Below are 14,292 nucleotides of genomic sequence, written 5' to 3'. Positions count from 1 at the left end.
ATATCATCTTCCTAACAAGCTTCTCGTTAGGGATGATCTCTTCATGTCCCTTAAGATCATTGACAATCACGGAAAATATATCCGTCATAGCTTTGATGTCTTCATCCAATTTCATCATGAAATTCTCGTAGCTATGATTGAGAAGACCCCAATTTTCCTTTCCTTCACTTTATCGGTTCCTTCATGAGTGATTTAGAGCTTGTCCCATATCTCTTTGGAATTTGAACAAGATGAGGCTCTTCTATATTCATTCGGGCCTAATGTACAAAACAAAATGTGCATGGACTTAGCATTAAGTTGGAACTCTTTCTTCTCTCTTTCACTCCATTCCGCCATAGCTCTAGCTGAAGTAGAGTGACCCGTCAAGATAGAGCTCCAAGCATCTAGATCAGTAGCTTGAATGAAGAGCATCATTATATTCTTCCAATAAGCATAGTTTTCTCCATTGAAATAGGGTGGCTTGTTAACTGGTTGAGAATCTTAGATGAAGTAAGTGCCGGAGGAAAAAAACATATTCTCGGTTGCTTTAGTAAATTGATGTAGAGCTTCAAGGATCCTAATAAGATTATTAGACCTTCGATTTGTGACCCGCTTTGATACTAATTGTAGGCTTGATGAAGCTCGTTTGATAAATTGAAAATGAGCCAAGAGAGGGTTAATTGGTTTTTTGAAATTTCGGGAGTAAGGAGTATATGGATAGGAAAAATTGCAAAATGATTCATAATGGTTCAACTTTCTCAATGAAGTCTACATCCACTACCTAAGCTCCTCACTTAGGATTTTCCAACAAATCCACTAATTTGTTCTTTCTTTTCTATGGACAAAAAGATAACTTTTACAAACTCCCTAGCTTTTCAAAGGCTAAGCTAGAACCAAAACCCCTTTACAAAGTAAAAGAATTGTAAACAAGAAAACCTCTAAAAAGGAAGATGTTTACAAATTAAAGATCACAAAAACACAAATAGTTACAAGAGAGAAAAAATAAAGAAAAAAAGTTTTTCTCTTGTGTTTGATTGCTTGGATAGGTGTTGGTAACCTTCTTCAAGTGTCATTGGGTTGTTTTTATAAGCTAGAATGAATTACTAGCTATTTTTAACCATTAGGGATGTTTTGGAGCCATTGGGGATTAACATAGCCGTCACATGCAACTCTTAAGACACAAGGGTTTGATCCTTTTACGAAAGGGATCAATCATTTTTCAAATATTTTGACTATTATATTAAAGGGATCGATCATTTTTGGGAAGGGATCGATCCTTTTACTTGAGGGATCGATCCTTCTATCAATGGATCGATCCCAAACCCACTGTTTTCCAAGGGATCAATTCTTTTTTCAAGGGGATCAATCATTTGGTCAAAGGGATCGATCCTTTTGCTAAGGGATTGATCATTTGAACTAGAGAAGCCAGAGAAGAAAAAAAGTTTGGATGAAGAAAAAGAGATAAAAATGACCAACTTTTGCCTCATTCTCTTACCGACTACATCACCCAAATTAATGGGTTTTCAGACTCTTAATTATAAAATGGATAAATCACATCTTTAGACCCTTTAACTTTAGCCTCAATTCAAAAATACCCTTTTTATCTCTATTTGGGCTCAACTCAATACAAACTTGGGACTTTCCACAAGGCTAATGAGTTTATCCAAAACCCTCTCAGGTTAGCCCAAAACTACTAACTCAGAATTCATGGTGTTACAACATACGTATAACTTAGGACGAAATTGGAATAATAAAAAAGTTTGGGGGACCAATTTATAATAAAGATCATAGTTTAGGAATGAAATTGAAATGTTAAAAAATTTAATGACTAATTTAAAATTATTGTCATGATTTAGGAATGAAATTAAAACATTTAAAAGTTTAAGAACTAAACTTTTATACTGCTAGCCTTAGCTAGCCAGAAGTGAGCTCCTTTGTCGACTCAAATTCCCTTCTTCCCTGTCACCTTTAGCTAAATTTCTTATTTCTTTATACAGTTAAAGAACAGAGTTATACTTTGAAGATATGTGATGTAGTTAGCTCAGAATAACTAGATAAATATCGTTTTAAAAGTGACAGAGGTGATGAATGATATGTGAATTTTACTCGTTAAAACTAGGTAAAATAAAAGTACGTGAACCGAATTTTAAACTGGAATCAAGTAGAAGCACGAAAACCACAAATTTACCGAATGTTTGAAATACTTCCCAATTAGAATTCTTCGGAGAAGAACAGAGAAACTAAAAAACTAATTAAACTGTGGATTTTGTTTATTTTTGTTATTTCTAAGAGGAGACAACACTTTGGCTGGCATAATCCATTTCAATCGCTTTCTGGCGCGTGTAATGTAAGCTTCATCCTTTTTTTGCGGAACTGAAAGTGAAAAGATTCTTTATAAATTCAAAATCTGCTGTCTTATGAGAAGGAATCTATATTTTTTTTCAGAAACTCGTAATAATGTTTTGATGTCTGCATCATTGCTGATTCCCACATCAGAAGTTTCTCTTTTTCTATAGATTTTGACCTAATCCCAATCTATACGGTAAGATTGCTTGAATAGTGTTCCTTCAGGATCGGACCTCTGCTGTTTTCTGGATCCTTCAGCTCTGGTTCTCTGGTAAATTTATCTTCTTCTTTTTTTTTAATTTGCGTTTTTCTTGAGATATTATGGAATGGGTATTTGATTTGCTGTTCTCGAATTGTAGCTAGAAATATAAGTTTAGCTGGAATAGAAAAAAAGGATTTTTTTATGCATTTTGGGTATATGAAATTTAGATTTCATTTGTTATTCATGTAAATTGTAATAAGGAAATGCATGCAAATTCACAAAATTCATCATTGAATAGGGATCTCTTACAAATTTATGAATTTGATTACAAAACTGCACTTCTAAAATCAAAACCCGTATTCCCATGTCTCTAACCTTAAGCCCTTTTCTCCCTCTTCCATGTATGGTTATTGTTCAATGCCTTAGCCAGTTACCTAGCTAGGGTTTGTGTGTTATATGCTGAAATTATGAACTTTGAATGAATCAATTCAGTACCTTCAATGTACCAATTTCATACTTGAGGTTTATGCATCGACTTGAAGGGATGTGAAGTCGAGGAACAAGAACCCATAAAGAAAATCAATTTTTTTTTTTCAGTGTTTGCTTGTTATTGAAAGGAACGAGGTTCAGAGGTATTACCAGCTATCATACAAGAGAAGAGAAGTAAATTTTGGGTGCATATATACCTTTAGTATTTACATTTAATGCCTCAATTCGCCTTTGGAAATTAACTTTAGCCTGCCCCAATGAGGGTAAAATATAAGTCCCCTCTATAGTTGTTCTATTATATTGAGTCGATCCTTACGGGGAAAAAATATTATATCGAGTTGAGAAGCTATATGCATAGTTTTTTTTTATCTGCCTGGCTGAGCCTGTGTCCTTGTAGGAGGTGGATATCAATATACATTGGTTTTTGGTTTAGTTTGTGAGCTATTGTGTATAAAACTGATTTGTCTCTTAATTTAGAAGAGACAGGGATGATATATATTAGTTCTTTTGTTGTTCAGTCCTGTTGATTCAAGAGCTTTGGTTGTGCATGAACTTTGGAGAAACTTTCCATCAAGTTAAAATTGTGAAAGTGAAACTCGAAAGGAATTGATCGATCGCTCCGAGCTTCTATTGATGACCTTGATCATTACAAGTTGTTTAATCACACATTGATTTGGCAGTTTGAATGAAACTGAAGTTTGTGTGTTAAGGGTTTTAACTTCATCTTGTTTATTTGTTTGACTCAATATGGTCCTGTTGTGCAGGAGGATGGATCCTGAAAAAGACCCCATTTTGAGATTTAAAGATCAAATGAAAATCGAGTTGCCACTGGTCTCTGAAGAAAATACTGTCATTTTAAATCCAGTAGGGTCGAAATGCTTCTCTGTTTCTACTTCCTTGCAAGAAAACATTTATTTGGAATCAAAGGAACGACGGAAGTCGGCATCGCAACTTTCTGGGCTTATTATTTTGTATCTTATGGTGATATTAGTAGAGATTATTGGTGGAGTGAAAGCCCATAGCCTTGCGGTTCTGACAGATGCCGCCCACTTGCTCACTGATGTTGCTGGATTCTCCATATCACTTTTCACGGTCTGGGCTTCAGCATGGAAGGCAACATCATACCATTCCTTCGGATTCAGTCGTCTTGAAGTCCTGGGTGCTCTTATATCTGTGCAGCTCATATGGCTCATATCTTTACTCTTAATTTATGAAGCGCTTGACAGGCTTCTCCACGATAGAAAGGAGGTAAATGGGGCACTCATGTTTGCAGTTGCAGCATTCGGATTTGTTATCAACTCAATTTTAGTCCTTTGGCTGGGTCACGACCACAGTTGCCATGTTTTTGGGGACAATCATCACCACCTCCATCACCATCACCACCATGAACATCACCATCACCATCACCATCACCACCATGAACATCACCATCACCATCACAGCAGCAAACTTTGTGATTTAGACGAGGAAGGTGAAACTAGTCTAGCGCCGAGCAGTACAAAGAAGAAGATATTGAACATAAATCTCCAAGGAGCTTACTTGCATGTTATGACTGACCTAATTCAGTCTGTCGGGGTGATGATTGCAGGAGCCGTTATTTGGCTAAAACCGAAGTGGCTGATCATTGATCTTCTCTGCACCCTCGTCTTCTCTTCGCTGGCCCTAAGTACCACTCTACCGATGCTTAGAGACATTTTCGATATATTGATGGGAAGGACACCGAGAGACATTAATATCGAGATCCTGGAAAGTGGTATCAAGGGTATCGATGGAGTCGAAGACATTCATGACCTACACGTATGGGCAATAACTGTAGGGAAACTTGTATTGTCCTGCCATGTAGTTGCAAAGCGAGGAGTCGAGTCTAAGGAGATAATTAGCAAGATCAGGGATTTCTGTGAAAAAACATATAAAATTCATCTCATAACTGTACAAATCGAGCAGTGATAGGCTTATAGCAGTTTGTAAACTTGACCACGGAGTCAGTGCCTGGAAATATTGGATTTTCGAATCCCACTTGGTGTATGTATGCCTATCAACTTCATAATTTATTACCACATTAGCACATCTTTCTTTTCTTTGTATTTTTTTTCCATTTGTACAAAGCCAATAAACCTACATACCTGCCAATTTCAGCCTAAACCCTAAAAATGAAAAACTTAACCAAATTTGAAATGGTCCGACTCAAAATCAACTAATAATAAATTTGAATGACTCGAAACTGAAATTACTTCAGCTTAAAATAATTCAACTCAAACCTACCAATCGGCCAAATTGCCAGTTCTTATTACAACCTTTCAATTCTCAGAACCATCAAAGTACTAAATATAAAAGGGGAGGCACTATTATTACAAAGTTAGAGACTAGATCAAAATAACCAATTATGCTTCTCCTTTTCTAATAGCGACTTCCCACCTAACCTTCCAACTTCCACTTCTGAGGGGAACGCGTCGAGAATATAAGGATGGAAAGTATAAGCCGGCCTTATCATACTACTACCAAACAATAGGGTTCCTTTAAAACAAAAGCCAAGTATTCTACATGCATCTCTCTCAGCCAAAAAAAAGAATAGGAAAAAGGACAACTCGCTAGAAACTTTTTCCACTTCCTCAAATTTAACCCATCACCTTGTTAAGTAGAACAGCATCCTTTTTTAGTGTTGCCTGATGCATCTGATACATTAATGGTGGTTCCTTGGCTCGGAAGCGCAATACTAGCAGCTGCTTCCTGGGTTGCCATCCCCTTTTGCTTATGATATGGTAGATCTCATTCAATACGGAATGGAATGCCTTCTCGATGTTTGCTGCTTCCAGTGCCGACGTCTCGAGAAATTAAAGACCTTCCCTCTCAGCCAGAGCATGACCATCCTCCTCCGAGACTGCTCTGAGATGATTCAAGTCGGATTTTGTTTCCGGCCATCATGATTACAATGTTAGAGTCTGCATGGTCCCTCAACTCGCGCAGCCACCTTTGAGCATTATCAAAGGTTTGCCTCTTAGTTATGTCGTAGACAAGAAGAGCACCAACAACTCCCCTGTAATAAGCACTAGTAATAGCTCAATATCTCTCTCGGCCAGCCGTATCCCAAATCTGAGCCTTAACAGTCTTTCCCTCCACCTAGATCATGAAAATTGATAGAAATTAGTTGCATAATACAAACAAAACCAACAGTTTACCAAATTGCATAACCATGGGCACTAACCAACAAAGATTAAAAATTACTTTGGATTAAAGGTTTGAAAATATGGGATCATATTAAGGGGTCCTAGCAACTCTACTATGACAAGCCAACAAATAACAGTTTGGTCTTTTTCAGAACCAAATCAATTATGTCATAGGTCCATAAGAAACAACAATATACTCCATATCATTAACATTAGAATCAAACATCATAAAAAGCTTGGATAAATAATAATAACTCAGTTTTCAATTCAGTATGCTTTGAACATTTCATAACATGTAGAAATTGTTACTAAAAATTAGACTGAATAATTCGTATATTCATATCATGTTTCTGAACTCAACTACAATGTTAAAGCACCTTTGACAATCATAACTATTCGATTGTCTTTTTTTTCTTGCCTAGCTACATCGTCTTCAAAACGAACTTCAAAATTTAAAATCATTGAGCAAGAAAAGGCGATCGGATTTCTCATGTCACATTACTGAGATGACTCTTTGAGATACCAATTAGGCAACTAAGTAGCATAAAGTTCACGGTCAGCTTAATCATGCAAAGTTCCGCTAAAGAAAATTAGATCATAATCATTTCTAACACACTAAAATATCAAGAAGATAATTTATCACTCAAAATTCAAGAACTTCGAGAACAACTAATTTTCAGCAGGAAAAAGTAAACATACACGAAGACGAATCAAAGATTGAGTTGATTGAAACTATGATAAAACCTGGAGGGTTCTAGTAGCGAACTCGACGCCAATTGTTGATTTAGATTCCAAACAGAACTCGTTTCTGGTGAACCTAGATAGAATATTCGACTTTCCAACTCCAGAATCGCCGATCAACATGATCTTGAAGAGGTAATCGTACTCGTGATCTACTCTATGCGCCATTCCACTTCTCTCTCAAACCTGCAAGATCCCAAAAAAAGAAGAAAAGAAATCAATCAATCTGAAAAGAGAAAATAAGATAATATGGGGCAAAACTTTCGAGATAATATTCTGGAAAAAATTAATTCACGAGATAAAGCACTCCCAAGATTAATTGCTCAAATAAGGTGAAATCCACAGTGTTGGCAGTAGGTCGCCATGCCTTCCGGGCGACCTACTAGGTCGCCATGTTTTCCCGGCGAACTACAAGAGATTGTATGTGCCATGCACGTCCCAACACGCTGGGCATCCGAGGCCATCCGACCGAGGCCATCCGAGAGCATCTGAGGTCATCCGAGAACATCCGAGGCCATCCGACCGAGGCCATCTGAACGAGCTATGCGAGGGCATCCGAGGGCAACCGAGCGAGCTATGCGAGAGAATCCGAGGGAAGCCGAGCGAGGGTAGGTCGCCCGGAGTGCATGGCGACCTACAAGGTCGCCCGGAGGGCATGGCGACCTACAAGGTCGCCCGGAGGGCATGGCGACCTATGTGTTGGGACGTGCATGTGCCATGCAACACGTTCATTCTCACGTTCATTCTCTCTGTTTGAGCAAGGGTAGGTCGCCCGGAGTGTATGGTGACCTACAAGGTCGCCCGGAGTGCATGGCGACCTACGACCAACACTGTAGATTTCACCCTATTTGAGCAATTAATTTTGGGAGTGCATTAGCTCGTGAATTAATTTATTTCAGAACATTATCTCGAAAGTTTTGCCCTCGGAATGGATAGTTTAGGATAAATTCTACTGAAAGTTAAAAGAAAAAGGTAATTAAGTAAAAAGGAAGAGTTAAGAGAATGTTTAAGGTAAGACAGAATTAATATATAGTAACTAAATTTGTTATCGAAAATATTAATATTTTTTAAAATTTTTAGTAAATTGTTATTTTAAATATTTTTTTATTGGAATTATTAATATTGAGTATTATTTAAAATATTATATTTTACTAAAAATTAAATAGTAAAATTAATATTTTCGATAAAAAGTAATATTTTAAATAAGATTTTACCGTTAATATTAAAAAATATTAATATTTTTTATAATTATTTTATTTAGTTATATATTAAGTTACTGTACTACAGAACTACCGATAATTATGGAATGAAAAGAAATGGGAAAACGATGACCAATGGAGAGACGGTGGAAAAGGGGGCCTTTGATTTTGATATTTGAAACGGCCGAAAGATTTAATTTATAGATACGAGTTTTGGCTTTTTGGCGAGGGAACGAAGTATAACGGTGCCGTTTAAGAGAGAGTTCGAAAATTGACAAATCGGGAAATGTACAAATATGAATAGAATCAGGCTGCGACAGTGGATGAATGAACTCACAGAATGTACTACGCTACAAACAACACCATTAGTCAATGCATTTTTCAACTTGTTTCTTTTCTGGTAACTGTAATATAAAAAGTTGCAATTGTAACACTATATTTCTCAAACTTTTTGAAATTATCTAAAAATGGTTCTTAAATTACACAAAATAATTAAACAATTCCATGCATGAGATAATAACTCAACCGAACTCTAATTTTAAAATTATGATTCAATAACTTCCTAAAATAAAATGACATCTCAATTAAGTCTTTATATAGATAATAAACGTTACAGAAATGGCATAACAATTTTCCATTGATAGTTGAATATAGTGTAGGGATAAAAGACAAATGGACTATATAGTGTAGGGATAAAAGACAAATGGACTATATAGTGTAGGGATAAAAGAAGAATATATATATCATGGAAGCAATCATTCGGAAGCAATGAGCCACGGCCACCATCGTTAATTTGTGCTCCCAATCATGGGATTGTAGACTTAAGAATACATAAAAATACACAGAAATTGGCGGAAAATCTCGATCCAACCCTAGCTTTCAATTTTGTTTTTCAATGTCATCCCTTAGACTGCAAGGTGCAATTCAAAAGGCTGAGATTCCAGTGCCTTTTTTTTTCACGGACAAGATTCATGCAGAGATCTCTTCGTGTTACAGCAATTGTGGGAACTTCATCGGCTATAAGAGAGGCGGATAAAGCAATGGGAGTGGTGAACCATGGCCGATGAAGTGAAGCTATTCGGCATGTGGGCTAGCCCTTATAGCCGAAGGGTTGAATTGGCCTTGAAACTTAAGGGAATACCATATGAATACATTGAAGAAGATTTGTCCAACAAGAGTTCTTTGCTTCTAAAGTATAATCCAGTTCATCAAAGATCCCAGTCCTTGTTCATAATGGGAAGTCAATACCGGAATCATTAGTATTCTAGAGTATATCGATGAAACATGGAGAAACATCCGGTTCTTCTGCCTCGGGATCCTTACAAGAGATCCATAGCTCGGTTCTGGGCTAAGTTCATAGACGAAAAGGTATAATCAGACTGACTTAAAACCTTTTGTTATGTCACCTTCAGTTATGCATGTAAACCATTCGAGTTTGTCGGTCTGATTTTCGAGTCGGCCCACTTCGGGTTTGAGTCATTTTCTTGTTTGCAGATTTTGATCACCACAAGGAAGGTTAGTTTTACAACGGGGAAGGAACAAGATCAGGCCATGGAAGAGCTATCTGAGCAGCTTAAGTTGCTAGAGAATGAACTCAAAGGGAAGCCTTATTTTGCAGGCGAGGCTATTGGATACCTTGATATTGTTGTTGCCAATTTCCTGGTGTTCTGGTTTAGAAGCCTGCAAGAGGCTTTGGGAATCAACATATTCACAAAAGAGAGATTCCCAATCATATTTGAATGGATCGAAAAGGTGGTTGCAATAGATGTTGTCGAGGTATGCCGGATCCCGAAAGAGAGACATCTTGTTTATATCCGGACTCGACTCGAAGCCATAAAGTCTGCTTCCAAGTAAAGCCTTTAGAATGAACCTATATGCTTTCTATTATGGTATGTGTTCTGCTTGTTGAAGAGAATAGAGTTTTCTTTTGTTGAAGTGCAAAGGGTATGTACCTTTGGCCGTTGCAACAGCAGATGAGCAAACAAAGTGATGAAAAAACTATTTGCCGATCAACATATTTGAAGCTAAATGTTTTGAAAAAGTTTCATGTGTTCAGAACAAAGCAAAATACATGCATACATACAGCAGTTACACAAATGTATGCCACTTTCGAATTAACAGTGAATTGATGGTTGTGTAGATCAAGTATAAACATATATGCAGACGGTGGCAGCTTCAAAAAATCTATACCATTCAAACAGTTGCGCAAATTATTTCGGTTCGAGTTAGACTAATTTGAATTGTTGACTTTCTTCTTTTCAGAAAGAGAAAAAAAATAATTGTTGACTTTGTTATAGCATTGGCGACGAACGGCCTTCCTCCCTTTCCAAACCGAGACCGACGCTCAACCTTGGTTCTTTTTGTGTTTTTTAGTGTTTTCCCTTGTTGTTTGCTCGAAGACTTTGGTTTTGCTGTTTGGTTTTTTTTTTTTTTTTGCTTTGTCGAATATTGCTTCGTTTTTTACCTTGATTTTTTGTTTATGTTTCTTCTTGGTTGCTCTTATATTTGTTGTGTCATTCCTCTGTGGTTGCTGTGGTATTTATATAGCCCCCGGTCGGGGTTGTTTTTGATCATTTTAGGGTTGTTTCCCCTGTTTCCCGATTTACTCGGGCTTTGTGGCTGTTGTTGTTTGTCGAGAGTTTTAGGGATGGTTCAGTCTCGAATCATTCTTGATTTTGTTGGTATTTGAGTGTTTGAGATCCCGAAGATTTAGGTCGGTTGGTCACCGAAAACTGGCCCGGGATTCTTGGGTGAATGCTTCTTGTGCGTGGTTCTCATGCACCCTCTCGTGCGGCACCAATGCTAGGTCCAAACCCTGGCTTCCTTCGATCTGGGTCGTTGATCCTTGTCCTGATCTAACGATTGTGATGTGTGCGACGCCCTTCTTTGATATGAAACCATAGTTTGATTCGGGTTGGGTCAGACCCTCTCCACCTAACCGGGTTTGCTGGGTCAGGCTACCCGATTAGGCTTCGTAGTACCCTAACTCGACTTGGACCTTTGGACTCCTTTCATTGGACCGGACTTGGACCTAAAGCAATAAGTAAATAAAAATGAATATAATAATAATAATAATAAACTTAATATATATTTAAAAAACTATATAAAATATTATATTTTCAAAATCATATAATATGTTTTCAAAATTATATAACAATATGTTTTTAAAAACTATACTATATATTTTCAAAAATTATATATTATATGTTTTTAAAAACCGTTTTAAGAAAACTATATGTTACGTGTTTTTAAAAATACGTTTTCAATGTATAGTATATGACATTTTTAGTGATAGTTGATATGTATATGAAATTAAAAATATATTACCAATGAGTATTGACTCAAGTGGTTGGAATTCATGAATTTGAGCTTGTAAGTCCAAGTTTAAATCTTACCATCGTGGGTAATTTATAAGTTTATATGTAAATCTCAATTGGGTTTTAGGTATACTTTAGCCTTGGACTGAGAGACTCACCCTTGACCTAAATTTTGTTGTACAAAAAAAAGAGATTAAAAATATATTGACTTTATTAATTCGACTATATGAATATGATTAATTAATTTTTATGTCTATATGTAGCGTACGAGGGGTCCGGAGGCATCTATATACATTTCGTACACTATAGGTAAATTTGAGACATCTTTGCCATGACATTACTTGGCAAACGCGTTTCGAAGCCGAATCGAAGGCTCTCAACTCTTTGTATCGGTTTGGGGACGTGATAACATTTGTTTTAGAGGGCGCGAGGTATCTCAACGTCATTCAGTCAGGTAGAGGAGACTATTCAATCTGTGATAGTGTATTGCGATGGGCGGAGGTATCTCTACACATATCAAACTGTGCATGTAGAGTTGAGACATCTTTACCTTGACGTTATCGGGCAAAGGCATCTCGACCTCTCGAACTGTTTTTATGGTCGTAAACCTAAATAAAGGTAACTCAACACCATGTGATGTTAAGAATCTTAAGTCCAAGTCTCATTATTTGTAAATCTAATGCTTAGATTGTCAATTTAAACTTATTTATTTATTTAAGTTCTACACTGTTCCCGAAGGTGGGTCTTATCCAAATATATTTTCCATTCTAAACTGAAGCTTGAGGCAGAAATTGAAGTTGAGTTGGTTTAGGGAAAGAAGTAATTATGTAGGTGGGAAATAAGCAATTTGTGTGGAAATGGTTGAAGGATTTATGCAAAAGAAACAAAGGTTTTCGATAGCATATCAAAATCATCGTATGCAAAAGTTGAAGTTTGATTTTCCAAAACCCTTTTCTTGTTCCAATCATTTTGCAATCACAGCTAACCCCATTGCCCCAACTAACTCACTCCATTCATTCTCACCTAATCCATGTATCCCTTCCTTTTTGGTTGACCAACTGCTCAACCTTATATATAAATAAATTATTCCTCAAATCCGAGTAAACAAAAACAAAAGTCCATCATTAAAAACTATTTTCTCTCTCTTTTTATTATAAAAATAATTTTAATTTAATTAATTTATAGGATTGAATTATTAGACCAGTCCAATTTTTATTTAAACGATCGGATGAATTGATCCAATCATATATTTAAGTACATAAACACCAAATTTTTTTTGTACCTCGTTCAACAACTCGATTTAATTTTGTTATGGTTTAACTTGGAATACTACTCGCTAACAAATGGCAGTTGTGTTTGCAATTTAACGTTGTTGGAACAAACTGTACCGTCAGAATTTATTACACTTCTTATAATTTATAATAGACAAAAAAAATACTAAACAAAATCAATTATAACCTAATTTAGAGGGATGAGGTATTAGTAGGGATGAGCATGGGTCGGGTTCGGGTCAACCATATCTGACAAAAAATTTTTACATCTTTCACTCGTCCTAACCCAACCCGACCCGATTTTTTTGAGATAAAATTCGAACCCGATCCGACTTAACCCGACCCGAAATAATAATAAAAAATTTATTTTTTGGAATCAAAGGAACGACGGAAGTCGGCATCGCAACTTTCTGGGCTTATTATTTTGTATCTTATGGTGATATTAGTAGAGATTATTGGTGGAGTGAAAGCCCATAGCCTTGCGGTTCTGACAGATGCCGCCCACTTGCTCACTGATGTTGCTGGATTCTCCATATCACTTTTCACGGTCTGGGCTTCAGCATGGAAGGCAACATCATACCATTCCTTCGGATTCAGTCGTCTTGAAGTCCTGGTGCTCTTATATCTGTGCAGCTCATATGGCTCATATCTTTACTCTTAATTTATGAAGCGCTTGACAGGCTTCTCCACGATAGAAAGGAGGTAAATGGGGCACTCATGTTTGCAGTTGCAGCATTCGGATTTGTTATCAACTCAATTTTAGTCCTTTGGCTGGGTCACGACCACAGTTGCCATGTTTTTGGGGACAATCATCACCACCTCCATCACCATCACCACCATGAACATCACCATCACCATCACCACCATGAACATCACCATCACCATCACAGCAGCAAACTTTGTGATTTAGACGAGGAAGGTGAAACTAGTCTAGCGCCGAGCAGTACAAAGAAGAAGATATTGAACATAAATCTCCAAGGAGCTTACTTGCATGTTATGACTGACCTAATTCAGTCTGTCGGGGTGATGATTGCAGGAGCCGTTATTTGGCTAAAACCGAAGTGGCTGATCATTGATCTTCTCTGCACCCTCGTCTTCTCTTCGCTGGCCCTAAGTACCACTCTACCGATGCTTAGAGACATTTTCGATATATTGATGGGAAGGACACCGAGAGACATTAATATCGAGATCCTGGAAAGTGGTATCAAGGGTATCGATGGAGTCGAAGACATTCATGACCTACACGTATGGGCAATAACTGTAGGGAAACTTGTATTGTCCTGCCATGTAGTTGCAAAGCGAGGAGTCGAGTCTAAGGAGATAATTAGCAAGATCAGGGATTTCTGTGAAAAAACATATAAAATTCATCTCATAACTGTACAAATCGAGCAGTGATAGGCTTATAGCAGTTTGTAAACTTGACCACGGAGTCAGTGCCTGGAAATATTGGATTTTCGAATCCCACTTGGTGTATGTATGCCTATCAACTTCATAATTTATTACCACATTAGCACATCTTTCTTTTCTTTGTATTTTTTTTTTCCATTTGTACAAAGCCAATAAACCTACATACCTGCCAATTTC

General features: G+C 37.0%; 3 pseudogenes; 2 read left to right on the top strand and 1 right to left on the bottom strand.

Moving 5' to 3' along the window:
* Positions 1 to 2,424: 2,424 nt before the first annotated feature.
* LOC120124603 lies at positions 2,425 to 14,225 on the top strand (annotated as a pseudogene).
* Positions 5,290 to 7,137, bottom strand: LOC120124605 (annotated as a pseudogene).
* Positions 9,105 to 10,031, top strand: LOC120124604 (annotated as a pseudogene).
* Positions 14,226 to 14,292: the final 67 nt, after the last annotated feature.

The sequence above is a fragment of the Hibiscus syriacus genome, unplaced genomic scaffold (genome assembly GCF_006381635.1).
Source record: "Hibiscus syriacus cultivar Baekdansim isolate YM2019G1 unplaced genomic scaffold, ASM638163v2 tig00110419_pilon, whole genome shotgun sequence".
Classification (NCBI taxonomy): Eukaryota; Viridiplantae; Streptophyta; class Magnoliopsida; order Malvales; family Malvaceae; genus Hibiscus; species Hibiscus syriacus.
The sequence above is the reverse complement of the archived record's forward strand: the minus strand, read 5'-3'. Positions and strand labels throughout refer to the sequence as shown.